Here is a 15,065-nt window from a genome sequence, read left to right as displayed (position 1 = left end):
TGCGACGACGAAAAGAGAGGGGTGACAGCCCGGATGTAGCTTTCAAGGATGAAACACTGACGTCATATGAGTATGAGGAATGAATGAATCGGGCAGCACGATTCTGCACAGCTTCCAATGCGGTGATTAGATATGCTTGATGTGGGCTCCAGATGGGGGATGCATATTCTAATTTGGGTCTTATAAGTGATTTATACGCGAGCAATTTAACATGTGGTGGGGCAAGACGAAGGTGACGTTTTAGAAAACCGAAAGTTTTGTTTGATGCTGAAATGATGTTAGCGACATGAACCTGCCATGGTAGATTAGAAGAGAGGGTGACTCCTAGATATTTATATGATTGTACTTGCTCAATCTGTGCGTTAGAAATTAAATAATGAAAGAGATATGGATTGTGACGACGAGTGAAGGACATGAGTTTACATTTACTAGGATTGAGGGACATTAGCCAGTTATTACACCAATTTAGTAAGTTGTTAAGCTCTGTCTGAACAGTATTGATCGTGACAGTTATTAATGGTGCGGTAAATAACACAATCATCTGCGAAAATTCGAATACTACAGGAAACTTGCAGGGGCAAGTCGTTAATATATATTAAGAATAGGAAGGGACCGAGGACAAAACCTTGTGGGACGCCTGAAGTAACCGGGAGAGATGTAGACAGATGGCCGTTAAGATAGACTGACTGAGAACGGTTAGTTAGAAATTCTTCAATCCATTTGAGAATATTAGGGGGTAGGTTCAGCTTTGAGAGTTTTAGTAATAGCCGGTGGTGGGGAACCTTGTCAAAAGCTTTAGCGAAATCAAGAAAGATGGTGTCGGTCTTCATATTACGGTCTAGATTAGTGTGCAAGTCGTGAAGGAAAAGCGCTAGTTGGGTTTCGCAAGAGAGGCCCTTACGAAACGCATGTTGTGAAGGGTGAAAAAAGTGGTTTCGGTCCAAGAAGTTTACGATTTGTGAGGAGATGACATGTTCCATGATTTTACAAGGCACACTAGTTAATGAAATGGGGCAGTAATTCAAGGGCGAGTCTCTGTTACCCGATTTGTAGACTGGAACGACCTTCCCCGTTTTCCAATCAAGAGGCAAAATTCCTGAGGAGAGTGACTGAGAAAATAAGTATGATGCACAAATTGATTCCACATTTTTCAATAGTTTTGAATTAATCAGGTCCATACCAGCGGATGATGAAAGTTTCATATTATGAATTATGGATGAAATGCCTTCTTCGATGAACGTGACTGCCGGCATGGGGGTTTCTAAGTTAAAGGGTGGTAATTGTGAAAGTGCGTCGAGTTCGGTAGTGAACACAGATGTGAATGCATGGTTAAATATTTCTGCGCAGTCATGGTCAGTCACCGCTTCATGTGAATAATTCGTCAGTTTAATATCGGGAGGATGTGTTGGGTTTAAAACTTGCCAGAATTGCTTGGGGTTTCTTATAAGTAAGTTTGGTAAGTCATTGTGATAAAATGAGTACTTGGCGTTACGAACAGAAAGTAGGTATGATTTTTCGGCCTCGAAGTATTTTCCCCATGCGGCAGGCGTGTCGTTTTGTTTGGCGGTAGGAAACAATCGTTTCTTTTTTTGTTTTCGAGTCGTTTTAAGTGCTGGGTAAACCATGGTTTATTGCGATTAGTATGAAAGGTAATCCTTGGTACGAACATATTAGTGAGATGATTTAATTTGTTCTTGAATATCAGCCAGTTTTCATGAATTGAGCGAGTGTGAAATGCGGATACGTATTCAGGAAAAAAGGTGTTAAGTTCTTCAGTTATTGCATTGTAGTTACCCTTATTGTAGAGTTGTATCGTTTTATCGGATGTCTGTTTTTGGGTCGAGGTAACTGAGAATAAAGCATGCATGACTTTGTGATCGCTGATTTCAGGAAGGTAACTGATGGATGATACATTCTCGGGGCTGCTTGTTAGTATCAGGTCGAGCATGTTTGCTGATTCTCGTGAGACACGGGTTGGTTGGGAAATTAATTGAGTGAGGTTAACATTTAAACAGACAGCAATGAAGTTCTTCGCCTCTGCATGACACGTTATTGTGGAACTAGCTATGTTCTGCCAATCAATATCCCGGTAATTAAAATCACCAAAAAGAAGGATACGGGCATTTGGATATGTGAAAACAAGTTTATGAAGGATGTTGTTCAGATGACGTGGGAAGAATGGATTAGTCTGGGGGGGGGGGGGGGGGGGGGCTGTAGCAGACGCCAAGCAGAACTGTTACGGGGGGAGCGCGACAGATGAGCCATATGGCTTCAATGTCGGATGCGACGTCAACAACAGAGCATGATATGCCTCGATGAATGGCAACGAGAACACCGCCCCCCCCGATTGCCTTTTATATCGTTTCGATACACTTCGAAGTTGGGTAAATCGGCCAAAATTTCCGTATTCGTTACGTCACTATTTAGCCAAGTTTCTGTTAGTATTAGTACGTTGCTCCCGGATTACGACATGATGTTTGATATAAGTTCGCGCTTTGGAAGAAGGCTACGGATGTTAGTGAATATTATCGAAAACGAGAGAACATTGTGCGGTGGAGCGGGTCGACGATTTGTTAAAGTTTTGTGACGGGGCAATTTCTATGCTATTTCCTTAACGGCTTGGGATGATGCGTCAAATACATAGCGTTTTGAGCCGATGTGCAGGGTTTTGATGCGCAAGGAGTACTTGTTAGAATTGGCTTTGGCAAACACTAGTACCTGTTTACGCGCGTGTCGAACGGTGCGGGAGAAGTCCTCTCCAATACTGTAGTTTGTGTTTTTCAATTTACGGCCATTTGATAACAGTGCTTCTTTGGTTTTATGAGATAGGAATTTTACGATTATGGGACGAATTCGGTCGGCTGAACGATTTCCGAGGCGATGCGCTCTTTCAATGTCGTTAGGTTCCAAGGTTATATCAAGATTTTTGCGGCAAACATCAATGACTAGTTTTTCTGACTCAGCCCACGTTTCAGCGCTAGCAGGGTCAGGGATGCCATAGAAAATAAGGTTATTCCGACGTGATTGGTTTTCCGCGTCATCCAGGCGTGTTTCTAGTTCTTTAATTTTTTTAGCTTGGTCGATTGTGGTTGACTGCATTATTTCAATATCGTTTCTGAGGTAAAAAAGTGTTTGGTAATGCGTTTCGAGATCGGCCATTCGTTTGTCTAGGCTTGCTATGGTTTGGTCTCTTGTGTTCAGCTGTGTTTTGAGGCCCTGTATTTCCGTAATCAACAGGGTCTGTCCCGCGTTTAGCTTCTGTAGTTCAGCGAGTACAGCAGCGTTGCCCTCAGGACCAGGGTTAGTCTCAACGTCACATGATAGCATAAACAAGGAATGAATTACGTGAGCACACTCAACGGCAATGGCAGCAGAGCAGTGCGGGCTCGGAAACTGCACCAAAATATAATTACTGGATTTTTTAGCAAAGAGGGCATACGATGTACTGACCTGCATCGCAAAGGTAAGCGGATTAGGTGGCTGCGCTGTGGTGCAGTCACCGAGCCCACGAAGCGGTGTCAGCGGGTGAAGCTCTTTTATACATTTTGGCATTGTTGCTGATGTCGATGTGGCCATCCATGGTACTGTGATTTCCGGTGTGTGCAGCTCCTCTGGCGGCACATCCAGTAGGGATGAGCACCGGCCGGGCGGTGGATGGCAGGAGCCAGGGTCATCTCCAGTGTACGGCAGTGCACACACCGATGACGCCCCCGTAGACAGGCCTGCCAGGGACGGCAGCAGCAGGCTGGCGAATGCGAGGACGGTCGTCTGCATCGCAAAGGTAAGCGGATTGGGTGGCTGCGCTGTGGTGTGGCTTCTCCGCAGTGATAGCAGAGCGGGCGGCGGTCGGGGGCTCGCCAAATGTCCGTCTTCCTCGCGTAGGTGCGCTGGGCGATGGGTGGGGGTGCTGGCGGCGGCGGACGACGGAATGGCGGCGTTACAGGGCCCTGGCGTGGTCGCGGAGGGGGACCTTGACGGCGTGCGACGGCGGCGTAGGTCATCGCTTCTGGCTAGGGCTGCGGTAATTGTGGTTGCAGTTCGGGAACTCCAAGCGATCGGTGCACCTCTTCTTTCACGATGTCGGCGATCGAAGCCACTTGGGGCTGCGGCGAAGGCAGGACCTTGCGCAGTTCTTCGCGCACAATGACCCTGATGGTATCCTGAAGGTCGTCGGAATCCAGTCCTTGGAACGCGTACTGCGGCGTGAGCCCCTGGCGGTTGTATTGCCGGGTGCGTATCACTAGAGTTTTCTCGATCTTCGATGCCTCTGCAGAAAACTCGGCTACGGTCTTCAGCGGGTTACGAATAAGTCCTGCGAAAAGTTCTTGCTTGACGCCACGCATCAGGAAGCGGACTTTTTTCTTCTCTGACATTTCCGGGTCGGCATGCCGGAAAAGACGGGCCATCTCCTCCGTGAAGATCGCTTTCCTCTCGTTTGGCAGCTGCACTCTGGTTTCTAGTAGTGCTTGGGCTCGCTCTTTTCGCACGACGCTTGTAAACGTTTGCAAGAAGCCGCTTCGGAACAAGTCCCACGTCGTTAAAGTTGCTTCTCGATTCTCGAAACAGGCCCTGGCGGCGTCTTCCAGTGCGAAACAGACGTGCCGCAGCTTGTCTTCGCTGTCCCAACTGTTAAATGTAGCGACCCTCTCATACGTCTCAAGCCAGGTTTCCGGGTCCTCGAATGTTGATCCGCGAAACGTGGGAGGTTCCCTGGGCTGCTGCAGCACGATGGGGGACGCTGGGGCTGCCATGGAGGTTGCCTTGGCCACAATCTTCTTGGTCTTCTCAGGTAGAAGTCCGTGCTCCGGGGGCAGCTGTTGAAGACGGCGGTTTGCTCGATGCTCTGGGACTACGTTGGTGTCCTCTTTGCGGTCCGGGCTTGGATCGCGGCTTGTCGGGGGCGTCCGGTACATGAACGAAAAGCACCTCCACCAGATGTCACGTGGTGGTGACGTTGAAGAACACACTAGCAAATACTGTAAAAGACAAAACTAACTTTTATTTGGCGAACCTTTGCCCAAAAAAACAGGCTACACTCATAGCACAACGATAGCGGCGAACACGGTCGGCGATCGTCGAAAATCTGATCAGCGGGTCAAGCGCGTCGGCTTTTATACAGCAGTCGTCGAATGTTCCATACTAATCGTTCGGGCCCGCGTGCCTTCCACAAAGTTCTACACCATTCGCATCACGCTATGAAATCAGATAACACAAGGTTCGGCGACAACAGACAGCCGGGTAGAAGCATCGATAACTTTCCAGAAACTTCGGATACATGCAGGCGCGTCCCGCGCTGTGCGATTACATTTGTTAAGCGGCGCAACGTGGTTGCCCGATAAAGATAAGTACACCTGTCACTATTTTGAAACGCATTCATTTATTTATTTATTTATTTATTTATTTATTTATTTATTTATTTGCACATACTGCAGCGCAATTTGCGCTATAGCAGGAGTGGGTTAAGAAAAGGTACAGAAAATGCATGGGAGTATACAGCGGTAAACACAAGCGAACACTTTTAAAGAGCATTGATGAAAGGAAAATACACAAATAAACACAAGTGAACACTTTTACAAAAGAGCACTGATGAAAGAAAAATACACAAGAAGTTATACAAATGCTGTCAGGCATGGGTGAGCACGAATATGCATCTGGGATGGCGGTTGCAAAAATTTGTGATGAGCATGAACGAATGGACCCAGGTAATGAATTCCAGTGTTCGATTGAGCGGGGAAAAAAGCTGAATTGGAACATGTTAGTACGTGCGTAGTAGGGTATCAAATTTAGGTCATGATGTCTTCTCGTTGATGATCCCGGCGCGAAGTTATTGTAATTATCATTTGAGAGCCTAACTAAAGAATTGACAATGCAATGCAAGAATTTTAATGATTCGACACGGCGACGAGAAGAGAGCGTGTTTAGGTTCAAGGAAGAAAGTGTTGAAGAGGGCGAAAAGTTGCGATCGTAACGATGACATATAAATCGCACAGCTTTTTTTCTGTATAGCCTCTAGTTTATTCATCTCTAACTGCTTGTGCGGGCTCAAAACTACAGATGCATAATCAAGAACAGGGCGGATTAGAGATTTATACATTAGTAACTTTCTGTCTTTAGGAGATCGGGTTAGCGTTCGCCTCAAGTAGCCTGAGTTTTTTAGTGCTTTACTGCATATTTAATCAATGTGTTTGGACCATGACATGTTATGGGTAAAAATGACACCAAGATACTTGTACTCAGAAACCTTATCTACTGTACGGCCACTGAACGAGTAACTGAAAAGGAAGGGGGAAGATTTGTTGCAGAAAGACATCAGAACGGTTTTATTGAAATTAATGTTCATTTGCCAAGTGTTAAACCAATCGCAAAACCTAGGTCAGGACTCTTGAATGCGATAATGATCATTAGAAGATTTAATCAGTTCATATAGAACGCAGTCATCAGCATAGAGACGAATGTTAGAAGAGCAGTGAAGTGGCAAATCGTTTATGTATAATAAAAAAAGAAGCGGCCCAAGGACGGAGCCTTGGCGCACACTTGATGTCACATCAACAGTAGCGGAGTTAGTCGAACTGTAAGAGACGAACTGGGAACGAAATTTATTTATTTATTTATTTATTTATTTTACCCTCAGGGCCGAAGCATTACAGAGGGGAGTGGGTAGAGAATAAACACAGTGCATAGTAACATAATAATAACAAAATGATAATGAACATAATAAACATAATATCACAAAGCATGCTAAGGTATGGTAAATCCTAATTATACAATGTTAGCTAAGGCATGTTTAAATCTGGTATTATCATTAATGGAAACAATGTCGGAAGAAAGGTGATTCCAATCTTGTGAAGTTCGAGGTAAAAAGGAGTAAAGAAAGGTTTTAGTATGACATGGCTCGATACCAACCTTAAAGCGATGGTCAACACGGTTAGATATATAATGTGGCTGAAGAATGAATTTGTCACGGAGGGTAGGGTGATAGTAAAGCCGGTGGAAAAGGTTCAAGCGAAAATTTTTTCGGCGGGATGCTAGGGATGGAAGAGATATATCAGATTTCATAGAAGTTATACTAGCAGTGCGGTTATAACAGGAACAGATGAAGCGAGTAGAGCGATTCTGCACCATTTCTAGTGAGGCAACCAAATTGTTAATGCTTGGATCCCAGACTGGAGTGGCGTATTCTAATTTAGATCGAATGAGTGTTTTATATAATAAGAGCTTTAAAGACGAAGGGGCAGCAGAAAAGTTACGGCGTAAGTAACCTAACATGCGGTTAGCGTTGTTAATTATCTTCTCAATATGCAGGGACCAACTCAGATTAGAAGTGATATGAACGCCTAAATACTTATAGGAGGAAACCGCGGTTAAAGGGGAGTTGTTTAGGTAATATGGAACAGGACTACTGGATGCGCGAGAGATACGCATCACTTTACATTTGTTAATATTTAATTCCATTAGCCAGGTATTGCACCAGCAAGATATAGAATTTAAATCTGATTGAAGAATGTTAATATCGTTATCAGTAACTATTTTACGGAAAATAACGCAGTCGTCAGCGAAAAGATGAATATTAGAAGAAACTAAAGAAGGAAGGTCGTTAATGAAAATGAGAAAAAGAAGGGGGCCTAATACGGATCCTTGTGGGACTCCAGATTGGACAGGACATTGGTTAGAAGAAAGTTCGTTGGCTACGACAAATTGGGAACGATTTGAAAGGAAATCTTTGATCCATAAATAAAGACTATTATCGATATTAAGTTGACTAAGTTTATGAAAAAGAAGTATGTGGGAGACCTTGTCGAATGCTTTAGAAAAATCTAAGTAAATACAGTCAGCTAACGAAGAACGATCAAGAATGCGGTGCAGTTTATGAGTAAATGATATGAGCTGCGTTTCACACGAAAATGATTTCCGGAAGCCATGTTGAGCTGGTGAGAAAAAGGAGTTAGATTCGAGAAAGGCGCCAAGGTTCGAGTATATAATATGTTCTAAGAGTTTGCAGCATGTGCTAGTAATGGAAATGGGTCGATAATTACATGGTGAACTTTTGTTGCCCGATTTGAATATTGGAATCACCTTCCCAATTTTCCATTGGGTTGGAAGAGTTGATGTGTCAAGTGATTGCTGAAATATTTTTGTTAGTATGATTGAGCTGTAGACACAAGTATTTTTAAGAAATTTGCAATCAATAGAATCATAACCAGGGGAGGAATGGTGCTCTAAGTTATTGATGAGTTTTGTAATTCCAGCCGTGTCAACAATAATGGGAGGCATGAATGGGTAACTGTAACGAAAAGTGTTGGAAGATTAGTATTTGTAGCTACGGAGAAATTTCTTGAGAAGGTGTCATTAAGAATAGTAGCACATTGGTTAGGTGGGACGGAGTTGCCAGCTGTGTCTACCAAGGCAATGGAGTTATCAAGACAGGGGTTAATCATACGCCAAAACTTTCGAACATTAGAATTCAGAAGTTCGGGTAACGTATTCGACATGAAGTTATCTTTAGCTTCCTTCAATGCTGCAATGTAAGTATCAGATGCAGTTTTATAGGCCATCCAGCGTGAGCTTGAGGATGATAATTTGGCCAAGCGATACAGACGTTTCTTTCGATTAGAAAGCCGTTTGATATGGGAGTTATACCATGGTGTTCGAGGATTAGACGTGATAATACGAACAGGGATGTATTTTTCAATTAATTTGTTTACTTTTGTTGAAAACATGTCCCAGTTATGTTGAATAGAACGTTCATCAAAGTTAGTCAGAAATGTGTTAGTGAAATCTGCTAATTCTTTGTTGATTGCCTCAAAATTAGCTCTAGCATAGTCACGAATTGTCTTGCGTATTTTGCTGTTTTTTGGAACGTGTGCATCAATGGAAAAGGAAAGTAACGAGTGGTCGCTTATGCCTGGTAAATAAGAAATACTAGAAACAAGGTCAGGTCTAGTTGTAAGGATTAGATCAAGGGTGTTGGCTGAGACAGGTGTGATTCTAGTAGCTTGAGTGGTTAACTGCGATAATGAAAACGTAGAGCATAGTTCTAAAAAATCGTGAGCTTGAGAGGAAAATGGTGACATAGCAGCTGGTTCTGTGTTCCACATTATGTTAGGAAAGTTAAAGTCGCCCAATAAAAATATGGGAGATAAAGGAAAACGTGAGAAAATATCATTAATACTGTCATGAAGTTCCGGGACAAAAGAATCAGTGTATGTGGGAGGACGGTAACAAATGCCAATGACTATATTTTGATGGTCAATTATTAAAGACACCCAGATGATTTCTAGGTTAGTGTTGACGTCAATGCGCGATGATAAAAAATCTTTAGAGACAGCGACGAGCACACCGCCACCACGGCGCGCATCTCTGTCACAACGATAAATACAGAAACGGTATGCATCTTGGAAGATTTCCACATCTTGAACGTTATCATGCAGCCAGGTCTCGGTCAGTGCAATGATATGAGCAGAAAGTGTGTCTATTGCGGATGATAAGGAGTTATATTTGTTTAGTACGCTTCTTGCATTAGTAAAAAGGACAGTTACACGAGAACAGCTGAAGTGCCCATCACCCCTCGCGCTTTCCTAGCTTGAAGTGCCGGGGTTAGGTGTAGTAACAGCAGGCCTTCCACGTAGTTCGATTTCTTCTACCTTATCGGAGGCAGGATTATACATGAAGCATTTTTTGTTTAAAAACATTTTGTTGTAACGCAGTTGGGACGAGGACGATTGTGGTTGGCTACGAGCAAATTCCTTTAGTTTCTTTCTAGCTACGCGGGTTCCAGGTGAAAAGTCCTGACTGATGGATATGTTATTTGTTTTGAATTGCTCTCGCAGTGATAACACCTTTTCCTTAATTTTAAAGTTGGAAAACTTAGCAATAATGGGACGCGGTTTGGCAGGAGTGATTGAACCTAACCGGTGAGCACGCTGGATGAAATCGGCAGAAAATGAGGGAAGCACTGAAATTATTGCATCTGTTAACTTTTTTTCAGTGTCATTCCAAGATTCTTTGGAATCGAGAAGGCCATAGAAAATAAGGTTGTCGCGACGTGACCGGTCTTCCATTTCGTCAAATCTTCCATTTCGTCAAATGAGAGAAAGCTTAAAATCCAGTGAACCAAATGAGGATTCAGTACAGCATTAAGTTTAGCAATAAGTTTAGAATGTAAATCGGTGTCAAATGCCTTCAAGAAATCTATAAAAATGGCATCAACCTGGTTGCCTACGTCAAAGTTAAAGGAAATGTCATGCGTGAACTCAACTAGCTGCGTTAACGTGCTAAAACCGCTCCTAAACCGATGTTGCATGTTAGGCAGTAAATTATGTGATTCCAGAAAGAGCGTGATGTGCTTATGAATACTGTGTTCCAACATTTTGCATGACTGTGATGTCAGTGAAATTGGTCTGTAGTTCGACAAACAGTGCTTATCTCCAGATTTATAAAGAGGGAGCACTTTGGCTAACTTCCATGAAGAAGGTACAGTAGAGGATGATAAGGACTTTCTGAATATAACTGACAGATATTTTGAGGACCACAACGAATAACGAACAAGGAACGCATTGTGTATCCCGTCGGGACCGGTGCATTTCTTAACATCCAGGTTTAATATGAGGTTGAGGATGACTTCGCAGTTTATCCCAACGTCACTGATTGCTTCGGAAGAAACTATATTGGTAAGTGTCGCGATAAAGTTGTTATCGGAAACAAACACGGATTGGAAATTGGATTGGGTCATTGGTGACGTCATTATCTATTCTGAAAGAAGCGGATGAAGCATCGCGAGGTAAAATAAAAGACCAAAATTTTCGTGGGTTAGTTCTTAACAAATTGTGCAGGTGAACGCGAAAAACGAAATCCTTGGAATTTTGCAACTTAAGATTGAATTCTTTCTTTGCCTTAACAAATCTACCCAACGCCATGGCATCAGTGCCTCTTCTGGAACGCCTTAGCCTTCGAACGCGACGGGACAAATGCAAGGTATCACGAGTCATCCATGGATTGTTAGAATTTTTTTTCTTAGTTTTAATGTGCACAAAACGTTCGATACATGATTTGACAAGACGCTCAAAGTAATTAGCAAGGCAGTTGACGTCCTGGTTGTCTGCAAGTGCACTAAACGCATCGAACGTATATAAACTAGTCGTTTGCAGAGTGTTAGGACACGGCTCACAATTTTGTGCATGCTTGTTCTAGCGCTCAATTCGCGTTGAAGCGATAGACAGCACGAAGTTCACTTCTCTCGCTGCCACTGCCGCGTTTCCTAACGCCAGCCTTTTTACAGTGAGTGTCCGCGGTCATCTATTGGGGTGTTCGTGTTTGCCTATGCGCGCTGACACCATGCTTGCTAATTTGTTTAGTAATGGAATAAAAGATAGATAAACACTAGAGATAGATACTAGAGAGATACTAGAGATAGATAGATAGATAGACAAATAAAGAAATAAGATAAAACCACTATCCTTACTTCGCATAACTGTCTTCTAATTTTCAATCGCAATCAATGCTTCGTCTTTCGTACCAAGCTACGGCTTCGTTTAGGCTGTATTGTATTCGTATTATTCCTGTTTATTACAACCTACATATTTTCCATTTGGTTCCCGTTAAGAGTACGCGCGCTGCCTGAGGATAATCATCATCATAAACCCTTTCTTCTGCTCTCTCCTTTCGTTTGTTTCTTCCTTCCGACATCGGCTCTTATTATTACCCACAATTTATGGGTACGATTTTATGATATCGAGATCCATTCCTACTTCTTCTGCAAAACACCAGCGCACGTGATTCTCCCGTCGAATACAATTTCGTAAGAACTCATTCCGTTTGAATAAATACTGACAAGAGACGGGGTACAGTGTTCTGAAAAACAATTTTTGCTAGATTTTTGGGGCTATCGTTTGCTCACAAAATCGCTAATGTATCTGCATAGACCACCAGGTTCTTGAGCAATCACCACTTGTGGGTATGCGCCACAACCTTTGAGACCATCATCATCTTCAGATGCGCATTTGATTCCCTTAGACACGTTCCAACAGCTAATACGATGAGGTATATAGACGAACGGTTGCTTGTTTGACGAGGTAAATTTTCTCTCAAATACTCATAGTGTAGTTTTTAGTGAGCGGTGGAAGTGCGTACGTCGTTGGACTTGCGAATTCCATTCGTCTTAGCGTAATCTGGGCTCACGTGTCAGCGCAGCCGATATCGAGAGGCTGGCTGCGTTTCGTAACGTCTTGCCTGTTCTTGTTTAGAATCTATATGCAGATAAACGAGACGGCTGCAGATGCGACAATATTAGAAAAATCTCTCAGTTATTCACCTTAGTGCCATGATTGTTTGTCATGATAATTGCCACAGAAAGAGGTTTTCAGGCGATGTGTTTCTTGTGTGTCAGTAGCAGTCATCTCATCTTGCCTGCTCAAATCGCCTCGTCACTATAAGCCATGCTTGAAGGCTAAAGTAAAAAGCACTCACGCAATCTTCTGATACTTTCTTTACGGTGTCGTTGATGGCAGCACAACTTACGCCTCCTCTTCAACGATGCGGCGCGACTAGAACCAGCCATTAAAAACTGGACGCTACACCTAAGACAAATGAAACTAGCAGTATATAATCGTTCTAAATCACTGATACTATATTCAACTTCTATTAGTCAAGTAACTTGTAGCGTTCCTAGTTAAAGGACACAGTAGACGTAAAGCATTGCTGTGGAACCGGCGTCCATCTTGTCCAGCTTTTATTCTCACTTCCTTCTTCTCTTCTCCTGTCTCGCGGTTCTCGCGCTTCTTCATCTTCTATTCGAAGGCTCATACCGCTTTACCCTTCTAGGTTCCTTTTGCTAACCCTTCCTGGGGTAATACTTGAAAAGGTTTCCATTCGAAGCACATTCAACTGAGCCCCGTTCACCAATGTACCACACAGTCTTCAATATTCCTTTCTGAGTGGCTGTCTTCGTCACAGTGTAAGGACCATAAAATTTGGAACTGCATTCTCTTACTCCTTTCCTAACTAGAATCAGGTCGGTGACTTGAATGTCTGGGATATCTGAGCAATGTCGCTTGTCAAAATTTTTTTTCATTCGTTTACGGTACCTCTCCTCCTGCGATTTTTGTTTCCTCTCCTCGACGATCTTGAGATTTTCTAACAGCCCCAGTTCACGGTCCGCCTAAAGAATAGGGGTCTCTCCTGAAGAAGCGAACTGCGGGCTGCATCCCAAGCCACTGGTGTAGGAGCGATTGTGATGTCTTACAGCGGCTCCTAAAGAGCATTTCCATCCACCAGGGAAACTATCGTACATCCTGATGTATTGTTTCACATCTCGTATAGCACGCTCTGCAAGCCCTTTCGCCGCGGGATGGTATGGCACACAGAATTTGATTGATATATTGCGGTCTCGAGCCCATCTTGCTAGTTTTTCACTCATGAACGCTGGACCGTTGTCACATACGATCGTCCTGGTTGCCCTAAACATATCCCGTTGTAGGAGGGCGATGACACTATTCGCATCTTCTTTTCCTGCCCGTGCCGCGACCATCCTAGTGCACTCATCTATGGCCAGAAGAAAAGCTTGCGTTTTTCGGACTCGTCGTTTCTTATTTAGCTCGGCAAAATCCAGGTGTGTAACTTCAAAAGGTACATTCTAGTGGCAAGGTATTATCATGGCGTCGGTAGGCTGCTTATATTTCCCTTTGTTCACTTGACAAACGTATTGATTGACGTCTTCTTTCATGTGAGGCCACGTAAATCTCTTCACTAGCTTGTTGTAGGTGCGCCAAAATCCGTCGTATCCTCCAGATTCTGGGCTATCGTGGTACAAATAAAGCACCCTGGAAACCAGCGTTGGCGGGAATTGATAGCGACCTTCCATAAAAATCAATTCTTCAGTGCCTTCCCACAATTTTACTTCATTGATTTCTTCAGATTGTTCTTTGCTGGCCTGTATCATAAGTCTAGACAATGCATCTGCATCAGTCAAAAGGGGCCCAGGTCTGTGGGAGATGGTGAAATCAAACTGCTGCAAGTAGTTCACCCATCTGGCGATACGTCCCCTAGGTTGGGTCATATTCAAGAATTAGTGAGTGCCTGGTGATCCGTGAACAAAGTAAACTTCGCACCTTCTAGGTACGTACGGAAGTACTGAATTGCTTCAAGGACAGCAAGAGCTTCCTTTTCAGTAGTGGTGTAGTTGACTTAAGGTGGCTTGAGGGTGTAGCTGTAGTAGCCTTCTACATGTCGCTTTTCTCGGTCGGATGCTTCTGGACATTTCTGGTACAAGATTGCACCTGTTCCGTAATGTGAGGCGTCCGTATTCAGTTCAAAGGGTGAAGTGAAATCTGGTATGCGTAGAATAGGGTCAGCAGAGATCCTGTGCACCAAATCACGGTAGACTCTCTTACATTCCTCATCCCATTCAAATGGAACTTCTTTCTGCGTTAGGCGCGTGAGCCATCTTGTTTTTATGGCAAAGTCTTTTATGAAAAATCTAAAATGTCCTGCTAATCCCAAAAACACACGCAATGAGTGGACGTCATATGGTTTCACCAGTTGGGATATTCTCTCGACAAACTCTTGTTTCGTGCTTTTGGTAGTCCCATCAATGACTCTTCCGAGAAACACAACTTTTCTTTGAAAGAATGCACTTTTCTTAAAGTTAACCTTGAGTTGTGCCAAGCTCAGAGCATTTAATACCCGAGACAAGTGTTCCTGATGCTCAGCCTCTGTTTTGGAGAAGACGATAATGTCGTCTATGTACACGTTACAAAAGACGCCTAGGAAAGGCTTCAGAACTTTGTTCATAATCTTCTGGAACCATGCTGGCGAGTTTTTCCAGCCGAAAGGAAGCCGGTTATACTCGTACAGATCGAAGGGCGTGATAACAGCAGTGTACATTTTTGTTTCTTCGGTTAGCGGGATCTGCCAGAAACCTTCGCACAAGTCAATGCGTGAAAAACTCCGGCAATCGCCTGTCTCATCTATAATCGTGTCGATCTTCGGCATGGGAAATGGTGTAAGTTCTGTCTGGCGATTGAGAACCCTGTAATATGTGCACAGTCTGAAAGTTCCATCTTCCTTCGGCG

Source organism: Dermacentor andersoni, chromosome 5 (assembly GCF_023375885.2).
Source record: "Dermacentor andersoni chromosome 5, qqDerAnde1_hic_scaffold, whole genome shotgun sequence".
Classification (NCBI taxonomy): Eukaryota; Metazoa; Arthropoda; class Arachnida; order Ixodida; family Ixodidae; genus Dermacentor; species Dermacentor andersoni.
Note: the sequence above shows the minus strand (reverse complement) of the source record.